A 19260-nucleotide genomic window follows, 5' to 3' on the forward strand; every position below is an offset into this window, starting at 1 on the left:
GAAGCAAGTAATTATCCCAACCACCTGAAGAAATAACGTTAATATCTAATTATTTAAGTTGGTATGTTATGAGTATGAAATACTTTAACTGACCTTAAAAAATCTAAATAAATCAGAATTAAAAAATGAAAAACATTAGAAATTTCACGTCCAAATTAAATTAAATTTGTTAATTGATACTTGGATGATTAAATAATCATTTTCATAATTTACTAAGAAGATAATAAGGAATGTATAATTTCTCAACACAGACTCATGCTTCCTAGTCCATTATTCACAGGGTTCTACTACAAATTTGTATAGTGTAACCCGTGGTAAACTACAGAGTACACTGCTGTTTGTGAAAACTACACTATTAAGAAGTAATGAAGCGATGTGTCCGAACTCTCAGGATTTGTATGGTAAGTTGACATAGAACGATGACAATTTTAGTAGAATGGCGCAGGCGTGAGCCCAACAGCACACTTAGTTTGGTATTCGGAATATACCGCAGTTTACACAAAACCAAGATAGTGGCACAGACAGCTGTTCTCGAACAAGGCTGCATCGACTTAAGGAAAACAGCTTCTCGTACTACGAAATTAGTGGGTGTATAGGGTATGCTAGAACGAGCGCTGCATATGAGGAAGCAATAGACAGAAGCGAGCTACTAGAGAGAATCGGACCGAGTGCCGCATAATGTGACAATATCAAGGAATGGCAGACATCTTATATGCATGGCCACGACTGACTGTACAGCGCAGTCTAGTGTTAGCTCGACGAAGAATGGTAATGGGTATGGGCTTATCTGGGTTGACAGCTCAACAGCATCTGTGGACTTGAGATACTCATTTCTTCGGATGATTTCATTACTCAGAACCACGAACCCCTAAGGATATAATGGGCATGAAGACTATCACTGGCGTGCTGAATGGCAGTCGATTACATTTTAGAATGAATCACATTTCAACCTGTCCCACATTGACGGCCCTATATGCGTTAAATGCTATCATGGAGAGCGCAAGATGCTAGCACACATTGTCGAACGTCAAAACATGATCAATATTTTTCTTATAATGTTTAGATGTAACCTCGATCTTACAATGATATGTTGTATTCTTTTGAACTTATTCTGGGTAATATGTGCTATTTCTTTAAGTATGTTTCTATGGCAGAAGAAGACAAAAAATATTATTACTGGCTCAGGAGAGTAATGCTCCCGGAAGTAGGAACGAAAAACACAGTTCTGTTTGGTTGGCGTTATCCATTTCTTGTCATGTTGCATTCAAATAGCAGAAATCAAACGACTGTTGTTGTCGGTCTTCGTGGCCGAGTGGGCTAGCGCTATATACTAGTAATAAAAAATCTCTTTTGGCTTGAGTTTAAACCCGACACAAGTTTTTTTTTTTTTTTTTTTTTACATTTTATAACACTTTTTAAATTAAACTATGAAAATAATACTCAAAAAAGTGATTTACTTACTTTTGTGCAAATAAGTAGTAGTAGTAGTAGGAACGGGTTAGAAGCCCCGCAGGACTCGTTTTGTTCCCCTTGTACTCCATGATATAAATTTTGTGACCTACTTAAAATAACTGGCTAGGATAGCGCGTAAAACAGCTGGCTAGAGTGGTGCGCGAAAAAACGTACTTTCGGGAGCATTACTCTTCCGAGCGGGTCGTAAAATAATTATATTTTTAAAATCAATGTTTTTGTTTTCGTGTATGTATTTGTTTGTTTTGGTAACCATGATGATATGTTGAGTGTATACATAGAAATGGAGTTGCTGTAAGATATAAATAACATCAGAGAGAGATCACAACGAACATAAAAGCTATGATAAACGACATTTTGGTACCATATTAATTTTGTTTATTTGTTTGGCTCAAAATATATCCAAGGATCAGGGCTATAGAACATCGATTAACAGTAAATAGTTTTATTATTCTTTCTAATCTTATAATTTTCTTACATTCGTATGTGTATCCTAACTGTCAACAAAATAAATATTCTTTACAACTTTTTATAGATTGGACTCAAACTCATGTTAAAATTACTTCTGACTCCACTTACATGATCTGACTGACTACACCACAAAGGCACTACTGTGAGATGTATCTATCTATTCATATCTTTACGCTCTTGCGTCTTCTACAGGTTTGGATGATCTATTACCCAGTATACAAATTTTTAAGTTCTATTTTATTTTATGGAAATACTTTGTAACGATATCTTTGTATTTTCAGCCTAATTCTAAATATCTTTTATTATACTTCTGGGCAATGTGTGATTTTAAATTATGTACTAACTAGTTAGAAGAAGAAGATGATGATGATACGAAAAAAAGAAATAGAATCAATTTTGATTCTAATATGTTAATTTGATGAGTTGTCATAACAACGTTTTATAAATAAATGATAGTTCACGAACCACCATATAAAGTATGTATGCGCAATCACAGAAGTGTATTTTATTTCAATAATTGTGTGCCACCATAAAGTACGGAAAGATAAATACAATATAAATTATTTTTGAGTGAATTTAGGGATATAATATAGATAAAACTATGACTGAGGACCTGTATATAACAAGTTATGCTGTTATAACTTATGATTATTTTCTACATAACAGTTATATATTTGTTTAGTGGTGACGTCCAGGTGGTCTACTCCTCCTATATACTGAGACAGAATTTAGGGAAAAAATACTAATAATTTTATGTGGAGATCTGTGAGAATTAAGGAATTAGGTTGGATTATTTGGACATGAACTCTGAATGGCTGTCTTGATTTTTTTTACCCGATATTTATATTCAACACTCTACACATAAATAATACCACGTGGTGTACTGAGAGTTGGTTATCCGTATACTAGACTAGTGTTTCGCAACCTTTTCTACCTTTTGATACCTTTCTAACAAATACAGCATACATGTTCTAGTTTGAGAAATTTGAGCGAGGCAGTTTAGTACGATGATCCATATCTTGTCTATCATCAGCTGTGTTGATCAGAGGCGCCCGAAGAAAATTTTCTAGGGAGAGGCCCATGGTTGCTACTTTACGTCTGTTATTTAATATACTTGGTTTGCTATATTACGTATACATTTTCACGACCCAGAGAGGGGCCCAAGCCCCACCCTGCCCTCCCCTTCGGGCGCCCATGGTGTTGATCTTCTAGCAATGTATTACACATAAACCATAATATATAGACAGACTGTTCCAGTCCTGCAGCACACTGCGCTGATGAGATGCAGTTTGCGAGTGAGGTGGCGCCACCAGTTTTAGTAGGCATAGAGAGGACAGATTCGTGAGATCAAGTACCGGCAACAACTAACTGTGTAGCGAATGGTCCCGTGAAATCAAAATGAGTCAGAACTAAATTGCAATGGTCAAGTGCTCCGATTTTTTTCACGAAAAAAAAAATAAAATAACGGTAAAAGCGGTAGTGCAGGAAATTTGTCGTTAGGAGAACGAAGTGAATCGATCGACAGCTTTCAATTATTTAAAAAAAAAAATCGCTTCAGGTGATGTAAGTCTCGAATGAGATCTTCGATGGGCATCAAGAACTCGCTGTAGAATTCTGTGAATGCTGAACCGCAAACCAGTACACGTATGTTAGCAAGACTGGTTGGGACAAAATGAAATAAAATCTTTTAGTTAACATAGGCAAGTGAATGATAATGGGATAATTGGTAGAATGATAATGTAGGAGGAAACAGTAGTATCCGGAAAAGCCCACTGGCACGATGTTGTCTACCACAAACTTACTTGGTCGGTGATCGAACCAGAAACCCCACGCACCAGAGGTAAGCGCTCTACCACTGAACTACCGTGCTCCCCGGTTGAAGCATCCAAATCGACAGTAAATAGTTGTTTGTATATGGATTAGACCAATAAATAGCCACCACAAAATCCACACGAGCCGAGAAGAGGTGCAGGTCCAGCGCAGAGTTGCAATTTGCCAGACAATACTACAAAACGTATGTGATCTTCGTTTATGGAGAAAAATTGAGATAGATGAGAAATTGGTGTTTCTGAAAAACTATGATACACGTAATAGACCCTAAACAGTAGGTGAAAAGAGGATAGGAGGCAATACATATTTGGGACAAGCTCATGCTATGTTTTTGCCGCAATATTGACGAGATTATCCAATTTTCGTTTGTTTAGAAGGTAGTTCTGTAACAGCTAAATGTATCTGAACAATGACGCCGGTTGTACCCCTCTGTGAATGAGAAATATCTGGCATTAACGAAGAGAAAGAGATTAGTCCTACTGTTGCAAATTGACAATGCTTTGGGTCACCGGTTTCGGAGAGATCAACAGCCTGGCTAACCTTGATTGATTTTAGTTGTTAGCTCATCCCGCATATAGTGCGGATGATGCACCATCAAATTGTTTGTGTTTCGCTCTCTCTCTCTCTCTCTCTCTCTCTCTCACGCACACACACACACACACACACACATATTTCCTGTGTGATCGGCATGTAGTGGGACCGCAAATTCGCCATTTCTTTTTGCGAATAAATATTCTTTTTTTTTCATTTTTAAAACCTGCAACAGAATTCGTATTCATTTACTTCTTTAAAAATACAAATTCGTGTTGAGTGTTCTTTTTTTTCCCTAGCTGGAAACCAGACATTCTGTCTGCCTTCACGAGTTCCCCCTGTCTGACCTGTAGGTCAACAGCAGTTAAGATAAACATTCTCCCCTTCTGGTTCGATACAGAAGCTTGGTTCTTTTTCTATATTGATGTAGTCTTTTAACAAGTTAGATTATTATTATTATTATTATTATTATTAGTGGTAGAATACTGTTAAGGAAACCCATATAGATTGTGTATCTTTTTTAAATGTCATTTTTGCTTCTAAAAGGAAGATTCTTTTTCGTTCTTCGAAGCATTAAATATATATGTATGTCTTTGGTCTAAAACAAGTAAGATAAACTGTCGAAGGGTCTTGAGTTCATTATGTATAAAACCTTTCAAGTTTATTACTTGAAATCTTTTGTTTTAATATATGTTTATAGTATAAGATACTATTTGTACAATTCTCTGTAATATCTCGATGTAACCTCATTCTTCCAGAGAAAGGGGCTCACACACATAAATTCAAGGACTACACATCACATGCACACGCATGCGCACACACACAATCTTATCTTTTGCCTGGCTCCGCCCAAGGCACCTTGTTCTAGCCAATCTAGATGTTAATGGCATGGCTCGTTCCAATAGCTAGCGTCTCCGCCCCTCAGAGTGGAACTCTTCCGAGCTCCTTGTGCACCCGAACCGTGTGCAAAGCCAATAATCTTTCTTTTCAGGATACGGGTCCCCTTCGGGCTCCGCCCTAGGTACTTTTTAGATCTCCACGCATGCTCAACCTCTGACCTTACGGTCCTCGTGCAACGTTTGCACACGTTACTATTTTGCACACAGACCGTAAATTGGTGCCGCTTGCACCTCCGACCGAGGCCCTTAAAAACGCATGTTTTGGCCTCTCTCGTCGGACAACGTCCCTCTCCTGAACCCCTCAGAGACGTGCAGACTACGAGGAGTACGCAATTCGTTAGGTACGTCTCAGTTCAGGAACTTATCACGAAGAAGTCTCTAGTTGTCCATCCCTCTGCCTTCAAACCTCTCTGCCTCTACGGAGGCCTGCCTACTCAATCTCTTGGTTACCTACCTCACTACCTTGGTTTACCCAGTACTTGGCAATCTGTTTCCGAAAGCTCGATGGCTCAGCCAGGGTTCTCCCATAATTGCTGGTCGGCTTAGGAAACTGACGGTCAAAGTACTACCCTACCTAATCCTCACAGTAACTTGGCAATCTGTTTCTGAAAGCAAGATGGCTCAGCCAGGGTTCTCCCATAATTGCTGGTCTGCTTAGGAAACTGACGGCTAAAGTTACCTCCTTCCGAACTTGGCAATCTACTTCCGCAAGTTTCGCTTCAGCCCGGACTCGCTCCAGAAACTGCTGGCAAGCTTAGGAAGTTGACGGCTAAAGTTCTGTCGCACCCCTATTTGATGTGTGTTTTGACAGACTCTAAGTTTATTGCTTAGCTGGCCTAAAACGCACCGGTAAATCAAATAGTTACTCCCTGTTTGATGTCTGTTCGCAGACCGGTAGATCAAACGGTAAACCCTAACACCTTCCTTGTTTGATGTCTGTTCGCAGACCGGTAGATCAAACGGTAACCTTAATTCCTTCTGGTAACCAACTTTGTTTGATGTCTGCTTAGCAGACCGGTAGATCAAACGGTAACCTTTACACCTACCCTATTTGATGTCTGTTCGCAGACCGGTAGATCAAATAGTATACCTCTTACCTACCTACCCACTAGGACTGATTCGTGCCCTCCCAGTCTAGTGCAGTTTTGTTTTATTGTGAAAAGTGCTACAGTTAAGTTTATTTTTATCAGTGACATTTAGTGAGTTATTTTTAAACTACCTATTGGAACGCCGCCACGTAAGTTAAAAACTCTTTTATAAATAGACACAGTACTTACACTATCGCCCCGGCTCTGGTTCTTGTAATTTGCTTAGAGCCAATAAACTGCAGGCTTACTGCAAGGAACATATTTGTCGAGTTTTGTTTCAAGAGATATCCCAAAGGATTGTTGGTTATCAAACCTTAATCAGGATAACGATTCCATTGTTTCCATTAGAAGATAAGTCTTGGCCACGGCCAACGCTACCGTGTAATACTAAGATTCTTCAGGCTGTTTTGTTAGCTGAGTTCCTGTTTCCAGTATAACTTTACCGCTCGAGTTATAGTTGGTGTTTTGCAGAAACTTTGGTTGACTAAATAGAAGTATTTTGGTAAATTACAAAACTCTCTTGTGTGGGTGCCGGTCTACGCAAACGCATACCGCCGGCCCGCCACATAATTTGGTGTCAGCTTTGTGGGATATCTTGAACAACCTAGGATATCTTGAACATCTCTAGGATATCTTGAACATCTCTAGGATATCTTGAACAATCTAGGATATCTTGAACAACCTAGGATATCGTGAACTTTTTTTGCACAGCCTTAGGATATCAGGAATAATCGTGACATCGTAAACTTTGATACCAGTTTAAGTTATTTAAGTGAACTGTGTTTTGTGCATGTGCATTTTGCATGTGTGATATTTATTGTGTGCTGAAAGTTTTTCCATCTGTTTAACTTTCATTCCATCCTCCTTGGCGGAAGCGAAAAAGGGAAAAGGACGCTTTTGTTGTTTGACTGGCCATCAATCAGCAAAACATCCTGCTCACTGTATCGTGACGCCAAACGCACATTAGTGATTTAAGTTCATTAGTGTTTAAATAAGTGCAGTGCATTTTAGTGTTGAAATTAGGCATTTTAAAGCCCCATACAGGTGATAAACTCATCGTGAATTTAGATTTAGCTAGGTTAAGTGAGAAATTCCTCTCAGAAACCATTATTGCTCAAACCTTCGAGTTTTCGCAAATCTAAGAGGTTCATTCATTTATTTAATTTGTTGTTTCTACGTTGAAACGTAATTTGAATTTTTAATCATGGCAGAAGCTGACGGAAGTAACGTACAGCCAGAATATGTTAAAGTTTCTCAGGCAATTCAGGTTATTGCAGAACCATTTACAGGAGATCGTTCTAAGTTGAGGCAATTTATTGATAGTTGTGAAATTGCTCAAGGGTTAGTTAACCCCCGTGACAAACCTGTATTGTTGAAGTTTATTAAGTCGAAAATTTTAGGAGAACCTAGAAATCGTATTTTAGTTAGATTGAACGTAGATACTTGGGAAGCAGTTAAGACAATTTTAGAAGAGAATTATGCTACACATAGATCTATTGATTATTATGCTTGCTTATTGTTTTCTGCCAGGCAAGGCAAAAATGAGGGTATTAGCTCATGGGCTAGCAAATTAGATACAATTCGAGCTGATCTGAAAGCTGCTGCTTCGAAAATATGTCGTGAAACTGAAAGAGCTGGTGCTCATTCACTTATTGATCATTTGACAAAAGCATCTTTTGTCCAGGGAATTAGCGATCCCCGCATTCAAACAGTAATTCGTGGTAAAAGTACAGAAGATGATAGTTTCGCTCAATTAGTAGATTTCGCTCTAGTTGAAGAGTCGCACATATTGTCTCAGAGACGAAAGCCATTAGATTCTAAGAATGAAGATAGGGCAAATTCTTCAAATCATAACCATAAGTCAGAGAAGAAAGGAAATAGGAAATTTTCCCAGAAAAAGCATTCTGAAAGTAAATCTAGAGATTCTCATAACTCTTCTCATTCCCGTAAGGATAGTAGAAATTTTAGGAAAAAGGTTCATTGTTTAGAAGATTGCGATCATTCAGTAGACTCGCATGAAGAACCGCATGATAAACATTGTAGTGAAAATAGTGACAAATTTGAGGATTCCAATTCTTGTTGTGTTTTACGTTGTACACACTCCTATCATTGTCGTGCAAAGCGTACCCATACTTGTGCGAAGAAGCGTATTCATGTTTGTACCCGGCAGAACCGTAGTTCTCCGCATCGCCGAACGCGAAGTCGCTCCCCGCGTTGTTCTCATCACCGGCAAACGCGCAGTTCTTCTCCGCGTAGTTCTCGTTGCCGCAAAACGCGAAGTCGTTCCCCGCGTCGCATTCAGCGTCGCCCAGCGCGAGATCCTTCTCCGCGCCGTCCTCAGTGTCATCGCACAGCGTGTGCTCATTCTCCGCGTCGCACTCAGCGTCGCCGATCGCATAGTCATTCTCCGCGTCGCACTCAGCAACGCCCAGCGCGTAGTCCTTCGCCGCGTCACCCAGTGTATGTGTGTCCCCAGCGCCGTACACCGCGCAAACTTTCTCCGCGACCAAAACCGAATAATGTCTCACCGCGTCGTCATCCCGTCGTTGACACGCATGATTGTGAATTGAAAGAGAAATGCCGTGCTGACAACAGCACCAAGCCAAAATCTTGTAGCAAGAATAAGTCTTTATGTTGTTTATCGAAACACAACTCCTCAAAAGTTAAATTAGAGAAACGTGTTGATAGTAATAGAAATCAGAATGATAATGTTAAGAAGATTTTCCTTTGTTCCACTGAACAAACGAGTAATAATTGTACGAAGGTGTCCCCACCTCAGAAACCTGATCGAAATTCTGTTAAGTCTGATACAATTGGACGTTACGCCCAATTATGCGAATGTTCCACTAAGAGTATAATAGATGAAAAGGGTAAAATTAAAGTTCGAATGATGGATTTAAATAAGAATTACGAAATGTTATTAGATTCAGGCTCAGATCTATCGCTTATTAAGTATAGCCATTTACGTGAGTCAATGTTGAGAAAGATACATAGATGTGACTCCACTCCAGTGCATGGATTCAATAATTTTCATGCCCATACTTTAGGTACATTAGATCTTAGATTAGAAATAGGCAAGAATAGAGTGACTCATACTTTTCATGTAATGCGTAGTGATTTATTACCTCCTAATGTAGCAGGTATAATAGGCAGAGATTTTCTTCTTGAACATCATTGTGTAATTTCGTATGACGGACAAGCTGAATTGAAAATTGATGTAGGAACTAAAGTAAAGATCCCAGCACGTACCGAAAAGCTAATTGAAGTTAAGACTGAAAATAATGGGATAGGATTTTTGTCCAAACGTACTTTGGCAGACGGTGTATTCCTGCCAGACGCTATAGTTAAAGCATCCGATAACAAATGTGTAACTAGCATTTTGAATTTGACTGAAAATGAGGTAGACGTACAAATTCCTCCAATCTCTTTAGATTTTGAACCACTTCTTGATATGACAAAATCTCATAGTGTTTATGCATTGAGCAAATCTGACAATGCAAGTCAAACTAAAGGATTAAAATCGCGTTTAGAATTACTTAGGCAGAACTTGCGATTAGACCATTTGAATCCAGAAGAGCAAGCGTTAATACTGTCGCATTGTGAAGAATATCATGATTTATTTTATTTAGAGGGAGACAAACTCTCCTATACTGATGTGATCGAACATAGCATCCCCATTCATCCCGACAAACGAGGTACAGTCGTGACTCAGAAACCGTACCGTATTCCCGAGGTACATAAGGCAGAAGTACAAAATCAAATCGATAAGATGTTAGATGAAGGTATAATTTCCCCAAGCAAGAGTCCTTGGAACTTTCCGATATTAGTAGTGCCGAAAAAGATGGATGCATCAGGCAAACCTAAGATTCGTATATGTTTAGATTTTCGTAGGCTTAATCAGATTACTATTGGAGATAGCTTTCCTTTACCGAATATTACAGAAATACTAGATCAGTTAGGGCAATCGAAGTACTTTACGACCTTGGATTTAGCCAGTTCGTACCAACAGATTAGAATTAAACCTGAAGACCGTAGTAAGACCGCCTTCAGTACACCATATGGTCATTACGAGTATAATCGCATGAGCTTTGGATTATGCGGTGCCCCCGCAACATTTCAGAGAATGATGAATATTGTTTTATCCGGATTGCAAGGATTAAAGTGTTTTTCGTATTTAGACGATTGTTGTATCTATAGCAGAGACTTAAAGGACCATATGTCAAGATTGAAACTTGTATTTGATAGGTTTCGAACCTACAACCTCAAACTTCAGCCTGATAAGTGTGAATTTCTTAGAAAAGAAGTAACATATTTAGGACATCAAATAACAGATCAAGGTCTGAAGCCAGACCCTCGCTTAATTGAGAAAGTGTTACATTTTCCGCATCCGAAAAATGTCAAGCAATTGCGTGGATTTTTAGGATTAAGTTCTTATTACCGTAGATTTATTGAAGGCTATAGCAATATAGCCAAACCTCTCACTCTTTTGTTAAAGAAAGATGTTCCATTCAAGTGGGAAACCAAACAAGAACTAGCGTTCCAAACTTTGAAGGAAAAATTGACAACACCACCTCTCCTTCAATATCCTGACATGAGCCGTCCTTTTATTATTACCTGTGACGCCTCAGAAGTCGCAATTGGAGCTATCTTGTCTCAGGGCCAAATTGGCCAAGACAAACCAATCGCTTACGCTAGTCGTACACTTAATAATGCTGAAAGAAACTACTCCACAACCGAACGTGAATTACTTGCGATAGTTTGGGCTGCCAAACTATTCCGCCCATACATCTTTGGAAAGGAAACAACCTTTGTGACTGATCATAAACCTTTACTTTGGGTGTTTAGTGTAAAAGATCCTAGTAGTAGACTTTTAAGATGGAGAATTAAGTTAGAAGAATACAATTATAAGATTGTTTATAAAGCAGGTGTCCGTAATACCAATGCTGATGCATTGAGTCGTATTGCATATTTAGACCCCGATCCAGAAGGTCAACCTTCTACCCTTGACGAAGAAACAAAGAGTAGGATTCTGAAAGAGTTTCACAACCTTCCTACCGGTGGACACCAAGGTATCCATCGAACTATAGCTAAAATCAAAGCGTACTTAAAAATGAACAATATCGATCCGAAATCTTGGAAAAGACTAAACACCGATGTCGAAGAATATATAAAGAAATGTGAGTCGTGTCAAAGAAACAAACTCACCCAACCTAATGTCAAACTTCCCATGGTTTTGACCACCACTCCTGAAGTAGTATTTGAGAAATGTGCTTTAGATCTTGTAGGGCCGTTTCCTGAGAGTTCTCTCGGAAACAAATACATCTTAACATGCCAAGATGAATTATCGAAATATTTAGTGACCATTCCCCTACAGCAACAAGATGCAGAAACCGTAGCTGAAGCCTTTGTGACGAAATTTGTTTGTGTTTTCGGTATACCTCAAACCATTTTAACCGATCAAGGAACTAATTTTATGAGCGATACCTTTAAGAAAATGTGTCGCATGTTCCAGATTCAGAAACTACATACTAGTGCATTCCACCCTCAAACTAACTTCGTTGAAAGAGTTCATAGATCTCTTGCTGAGTATCTGAGGCATTATGTGTCTGAAAACCAACTGGACTGGGACGTCTGGTTGCCATACGCTGCATTTGCTTACAATACAACTCCGCATTCAGTAACTAACTATACTCCACACGAGTTGATGTTTGGCCGGATGGCTAACATCCCTGGTATATTACAGAAACAATCTACCGACATTAATTACGCGTATGATGATTACATCAAAACCCTAAAGCAGAAGCTTCAGAACAGTTACGAGTTAGCTAGATCAAAACTGAAACACGCTAAGGTTAAAAACAAAGAACAATACGATAAGACCGCCTCTCATAAAGAACAATTGTTTAAAGTAGGCGATCAAGTGTTACTTAAAGATGAATCTGTTAGAAGAGGACGATCCAAGAAATTGGGTTCACAGTGGATCGGTCCATACAAAGTAGTTAAAGTTAAAGGTGTTAATTGTACTATTGCTAATCGAAGAAAAACATTTGTAGTTCATGCTAATAGGTTAAAGTTATATTATTAGTAGATAATATTAGTAGGTAATGTAATTTCCATTTTTGTTCGCAGCCATCATGAGACATCCTCTCTCCTTGTCTGCTTGTTTGATTATATATAAAAAAAACTTTTGATTATATGTTCTGGGTATTCTCATCGAGAACTTTAATTAAATGTAATCACCCGAAAACTCCACAAGGTTGAGCAAATTTAAAAATACATACATGGTGAAAAACCAAAGAGGAATATTTAATTAACTTCATAAATTTAATTTGGTTGTTTGAAATCTAAAAATTCTCATTTTGGTATTTCAGATGTTAATTATCAATGACTCTTATTTAATTATTTACGATAATTAAATCAGATGTCATTTCATATGTTAATTATTATTAAATAGTCTTTTGAAAACTATTAATGACACTGTGTTGTCTATTAAACATAGTCAATACTCGTAGTCAGACATTTATGAAATTCCATGTTATACATTAATAAAATTATCTTGGTCCATTATTATCATCAATCAGAAAATTCTTGGTTATGTTATTAGTTTACCTTTGACTGATGGTTTAAGATTTAATATGTATAAATTAATTCCATTTTAAAGACAATAAGTATTTCTTTATACAGCCTCAAAATCCGTATTTGATTATTGAAGTATCAAAACAATATTATGGTAAAATTGATGAACATATGTTTAATACTTGTAAGGAATTAACTTCATTTTCAAGGGTTTGCAAACAAACATTTCCGCTAAAACCTACACATAGTAATGAAGACTGTGAAGTAAAACTTATTGATTTTGTTAAATCAATTCCAGCAGATTGTAACAAACGTATAGTAGAATTAAGAAATATTTTATGGATTTCATTAGATAATAATGAATGGCTATTTGCTTCGCCATTCCCAGAAAAATTAACAATAGTTTGTGGAAATGATGTGTCGAAAACTGTTTTGATTCATAAAACTGGAAAATTAACTTTAGATAGAAACTGTAAAGCTTATAGTCCAAATTCTTTAATCAGTTCTCAGGAAATATATGTAAGTAACAATACAAGTAAAGATTTGCTGCCACTACTAAATGATAGCATTGATTGTTGTATATTCTCAAACTCAAAGATCAATATTAAGAATATGGAATTTACTTTGCCATTAAATCATATCATACACAAAGTTACAGATTTACAATATGCCAGCCATCGTGTTGAGGATGTTGAAAAATTAATTAATGAACAAGAATGGCAGATAAGACAAAGTAATCATGTATTTTCTTATTCTATAGTGACTTATATAATCATGTTTACTATTTTGATATTTCTTTGTGTGTATTGTAGTTTTAAGTTTAATTGTTGTAGACATAGGAATAAATGGTGTAATTCAGACTGTATCAGAACCATATGTTTTAAGCCAACAATCATTGCAGGTGTACAATCAAATAGTCCAGCTCTTAATGCTACTTATCGAGCTGCTTCTGGTGAAATAACTTTTAACGAGGAATCACAAGATGATGATTCACCTCATCTCAATCAGAGAGTTACTAGGTCTAGGAACTATCGTTAAAATTTAATTTTGGAATTTTTTTTTTCCAAATTTTGATTGTAGTTAGTACGAAAAATTTTTGCCTTACAGTTAAAACTTAAATTTTTGCCTTCTAGTTAAAATTTTTCTTTCCCTAGGAGGAAGGACTGTAGTGGGACCGCAAATTCGCCATTTCTTTTTGCGAATAAATATTCTTTTTTTTTCATTTTTAAAACCTGCAACAGAATTCGTATTCATTTACTTCTTTAAAAATACAAATTCGTGTTGAGTGTTCTTTTTTTTCCCTAGCTGGAAACCAGACATTCTGTCTGCCTTCACGAGTTCCCCCTGTCTGACCTGTAGGTCAACAGCAGTTAAGATAAACATTCTCCCCTTCTGGTTCGATACAGAAGCTTGGTTCTTTTTCTATATTGATGTAGTCTTTTAACAAGTTAGATTATTATTATTATTATTATTATTATTAGTGGTAGAATACTGTTAAGGAAACCCATATAGATTGTGTATCTTTTTTAAATGTCATTTTTGCTTCTAAAAGGAAGATTCTTTTTCGTTCTTCGAAGCATTAAATATATATGTATGTCTTTGGTCTAAAACAAGTAAGATAAACTGTCGAAGGGTCTTGAGTTCATTATGTATAAAACCTTTCAAGTTTATTACTTGAAATCTTTTGTTTTAATATATGTTTATAGTATAAGATACTATTTGTACAATTCTCTGTAATATCTCGATGTAACCTCATTCTTCCAGAGAAAGGGGCTCACACACATAAATTCAAGGACTACACATCACATGCACACGCATGCGCACACACACAATCTTATCTTTTGCCTGGCTCCGCCCAAGGCACCTTGTTCTAGCCAATCTAGATGTTAATGGCATGGCTCGTTCCAATAGCTAGCGTCTCCGCCCCTCAGAGTGGAACTCTTCCGAGCTCCTTGTGCACCCGAACCGTGTGCAAAGCCAATAATCTTTCTTTTCAGGATACGGGTCCCCTTCGGGCTCCGCCCTAGGTACTTTTTAGATCTCCACGCATGCTCAACCTCTGACCTTACGGTCCTCGTGCAACGTTTGCACACGTTACTATTTTGCACACAGACCGTAAATTGGTGCCGCTTGCACCTCCGACCGAGGCCCTTAAAAACGCATGTTTTGGCCTCTCTCGTCGGACAACGTCCCTCTCCTGAACCCCTCAGAGACGTGCAGACTACGAGGAGTACGCAATTCGTTAGGTACGTCTCAGTTCAGGAACTTATCACGAAGAAGTCTCTAGTTGTCCATCCCTCTGCCTTCAAACCTCTCTGCCTCTACGGAGGCCTGCCTACTCAATCTCTTGGTTACCTACCTCACTACCTTGGTTTACCCAGTACTTGGCAATCTGTTTCCGAAAGCTCGATGGCTCAGCCAGGGTTCTCCCATAATTGCTGGTCGGCTTAGGAAACTGACGGTCAAAGTACTACCCTACCTAATCCTCACAGTAACTTGGCAATCTGTTTCTGAAAGCAAGATGGCTCAGCCAGGGTTCTCCCATAATTGCTGGTCTGCTTAGGAAACTGACGGCTAAAGTTACCTCCTTCCGAACTTGGCAATCTACTTCCGCAAGTTTCGCTTCAGCCCGGACTCGCTCCAGAAACTGCTGGCAAGCTTAGGAAGTTGACGGCTAAAGTTCTGTCGCACCCCTATTTGATGTGTGTTTTGACAGACTCTAAGTTTATTGCTTAGCTGGCCTAAAACGCACCGGTAAATCAAATAGTTACTCCCTGTTTGATGTCTGTTCGCAGACCGGTAGATCAAACGGTAAACCCTAACACCTTCCTTGTTTGATGTCTGTTCGCAGACCGGTAGATCAAACGGTAACCTTAATTCCTTCTGGTAACCAACTTTGTTTGATGTCTGCTTAGCAGACCGGTAGATCAAACGGTAACCTTTACACCTACCCTATTTGATGTCTGTTCGCAGACCGGTAGATCAAATAGTATACCTCTTACCTACCTACCCACTAGGACTGATTCGTGCCCTCCCAGTCTAGTGCAGTTTTGTTTTATTGTGAAAAGTGCTACAGTTAAGTTTATTTTTATCAGTGACATTTAGTGAGTTATTTTTAAACTACCTATTGGAACGCCGCCACGTAAGTTAAAAACTCTTTTATAAATAGACACAGTACTTACACTATCGCCCCGGCTCTGGTTCTTGTAATTTGCTTAGAGCCAATAAACTGCAGGCTTACTGCAAGGAACATATTTGTCGAGTTTTGTTTCAAGAGATATCCCAAAGGATTGTTGGTTATCAAACCTTAATCAGGATAACGATTCCATTGTTTCCATTAGAAGATAAGTCTTGGCCACGGCCAACGCTACCGTGTAATACTAAGATTCTTCAGACTGTTTTGTTAGCTGAGTTCCTGTTTCCAGTATAACTTTACCGCTCGAGTTATAGTTGGTGTTTTGCAGAAACTTTGGTTGACTAAATAGAAGTATTTTGGTAAATTACAAAACTCTCTTGTGTGGGTGCCGGTCTACGCAAACGCATACCGCCGGCCCGCCACAGGCAGTTCAATTTATGACAAGTGTGCTGGCTATTGCGAATTTTTTAGTATATTTATTTAAATCTCTAAATATATTATTTATGACCAGTGCATTTTCCAAATTTGTGAATTGTTTCTTTGAAGTAAGACAATAAATAACCTGAAACCCTTATAATATACCTATTTTTATTTCAGGCATTAGACAGTCCCTGGTCCCCAAAACATTCAAATTACAATAATAAATTACAATGTTCGGGATCGCTTCTCTCTTTTCGATTCAGTCTCCAGGATATCTGAAATCTTAGTTCAGCATCACAATCACACATTCTATATTGAAAGTATCCACTTGACTTTAATTTTGTATCATTTCCTAGAGCTAAGAATCCCTCCTTTCTGATTCAAGAACAGACTATAAATTCTGAAACGGGAAACAAATGTTCCAAACTGCTTTGAAGCACGAACATATGCGACAAGATGTATGTACACAGTCTCTACCCTTTCTTCTGTTCAAACTTCGTTGAATGACACGTTGTTTATATGAGCTACATTAGTGAGAGACTGCACACCCAAAGGGGTTTCCTTTCTCTGCAAATATTTGAATCTGGATGAACATATCACCACGTGTTTCCTGGCTGTGAAAGAAAACAAACCAGTAACAAATCCTCTTACTAACTGACTTCCATTGTTTACACTTTTTCCATATTCACTAACGCAGAGGCAAAAGTCTTCGTAGATTCTTAAGTAGCCAATGAATATCAGCAGCATTAGCAAGGGCACAAAGTTATTTACACATCATTGAACACCTAGGATTCTTCCCAAGTTCAGAAACGTACGTATCTAGGATCCTAAAGATCTCGGTCTATCTCAGAAGCTTATATTAATTACTACTAGGACCCTACTATTATCTTGGTTTGTCTCCAGTCCAGTCGCCATAGTTAGCATAAACAATTACATCTACAAATTTCCGGGTTACGAATTACTCTTGACCTTGACTCACCAATTGAGGAGATAAGCAAATGAAACGATTTCTTATGATACAAGGCGGAACAATTTATCTTGAAATGCTCTCGTAATTTCTTAACTAATATATGAAAAAGCTGAAATTTTGTAAAATGTAATTATCAACAGGAGAGAATCGTTCGACATAGTTTGCAGTACCATCAGATTAACAGTTGTCAACTCAATATTAAATTATATATAGAGTGGTCCAAAAGTAAGTATACAGATCAGCATCGATCAAGTATGACATTTTAATTTATTAAATAATGAATTTATTTGCTTTGGTTTGTTCCGAGCTTAAGATATAAGTGAAAATAAATTAAGAACAAATAACGAAGAAACTAAGTCAATACCTGTATGAATAATACTAAGTAAATGATATGAAATGTCATGACCGATCAGTACGGAACTGTATACCTACTTTTGGGCCACTTTTCATTTTTTCAAACGGCACTACATTACACATTTTGTTAACATTTCAAATCTACATGTTAAACGAAAACTTAACAATGTGTATTAGTTGTTGAATGTTAGAAACTAAGGACGCTACACTATCACAACATCAACACATTAGAAGCCTTTACTACTGTAATAACACGAGTGAGATAAACGAGGCAATGAACATCCAAAGTAGTTACCTTAGATTCGAATATAATGATCATGATACAACGTGTTCTATGTAATTAAGAACACATTTATTCAGGGGCGGATCCAGGACGGACTTCTGGGGGGGGTTGTAATACTGCTACTTAGAGCTACTTTTAAGAGCTCCGAACTCTGGGATGGGTTTTATTTATATATTAAATAAAAAAAACTTTCCTCTTCTGGGGGGCGATCGCCCCCTGGATCCGCCACTGCTTTATTAGGCTATACATATCCAAGCAGATTATCGAAATATTATTTTTTTAAAAAAAAAAAAAAAAAAGTCAAATTTTCAATCCCTTGTATAGGTAGTCATCGTAAGACCAACCATTACAAATAAACAGGCTTTTTCCAAGTACATGAGACAAATGCTGAAATAGTAAGTACCTTGATTATTTTATTTCCCCCTTGGAAGCGAGTTTGTAACTTCTTGTGTTGACAATTCTCGATGGCAACTTTTTAGTTACAATTGTATCTACTCATATTTATATTGCTTTTCTAAATATATTGTGCTTTATACTTTATATGCTAATCAGAGTGACAAGAAATAGTTGATGGAACAAAAAATGAGTCACGGGGAGTCATTTATAGATCTAACTAGCAAAATTGTATTCTTCCCACAGACTAAACAGTAACACCTACAACACAACTGAGTAGCTCGGGTTGTTTAACTTGAGGGGCTTCCGAGAAACTCCATACGATTTGATTCGATTCCCGGTGGGAGCACTCGGACGAAAAAGTGTAAAAAGCTTTTTCAGGCCAACCATCACGAATGAGGTTTCCCTCATTCATAGCAGGCAAATGCCGGTGTAGTACCTAATTTGTAGGTTCCAGGTCGCTTCCTTCCTTCCCTTTCCCCGGATAGTGTGCTCCCCGAGTGACGTCATTCCTCATACGTGACGCGCTACATGATCATAGATGCTGAAAGCCCAGAAATCTAAATTCTAAATATATACTTTTTGAACCTCCAAAACGTATAACTCCCAATCTTTCCCATCGAGTCGAAAATAATAATACTAATAATAAAACTACTTCATAAGTGGTTCGATCTGGTGAAGATCTACCTGTGTACAAAATTTGGTGGTAGTAGGTGACCTGTTTCTATGGGAAAAATCTGGTGAGACACAGACAAACATGCACGTTCTTTTATATTATTAGCACAAGCATTGCCTCTATCTACTTTCGGGCCAGCTGACATGCCTGTTCTTCGCATGCA

The 19260-nt window shown here is 37.9% G+C and overlaps 1 protein-coding gene across 2 annotated transcripts in view; it reads right to left on the reverse strand.

Annotated features, from left to right (window-relative positions):
- LOC145671739 (E3 ubiquitin-protein ligase TRIM45) overlaps positions 1–19260 on the reverse strand; it is a 161675-nt gene that overhangs the window by 17286 nt on the left and 125129 nt on the right. The gene's annotated exons all lie outside the window — the stretch shown is intronic.

The sequence above is a fragment of the Thermobia domestica genome, chromosome 2 (genome assembly GCF_964235325.1).
Source record: "Thermobia domestica chromosome 2, izTheDome1.hap1.1, whole genome shotgun sequence".
Classification (NCBI taxonomy): domain Eukaryota; kingdom Metazoa; phylum Arthropoda; class Insecta; order Zygentoma; family Lepismatidae; genus Thermobia; species Thermobia domestica.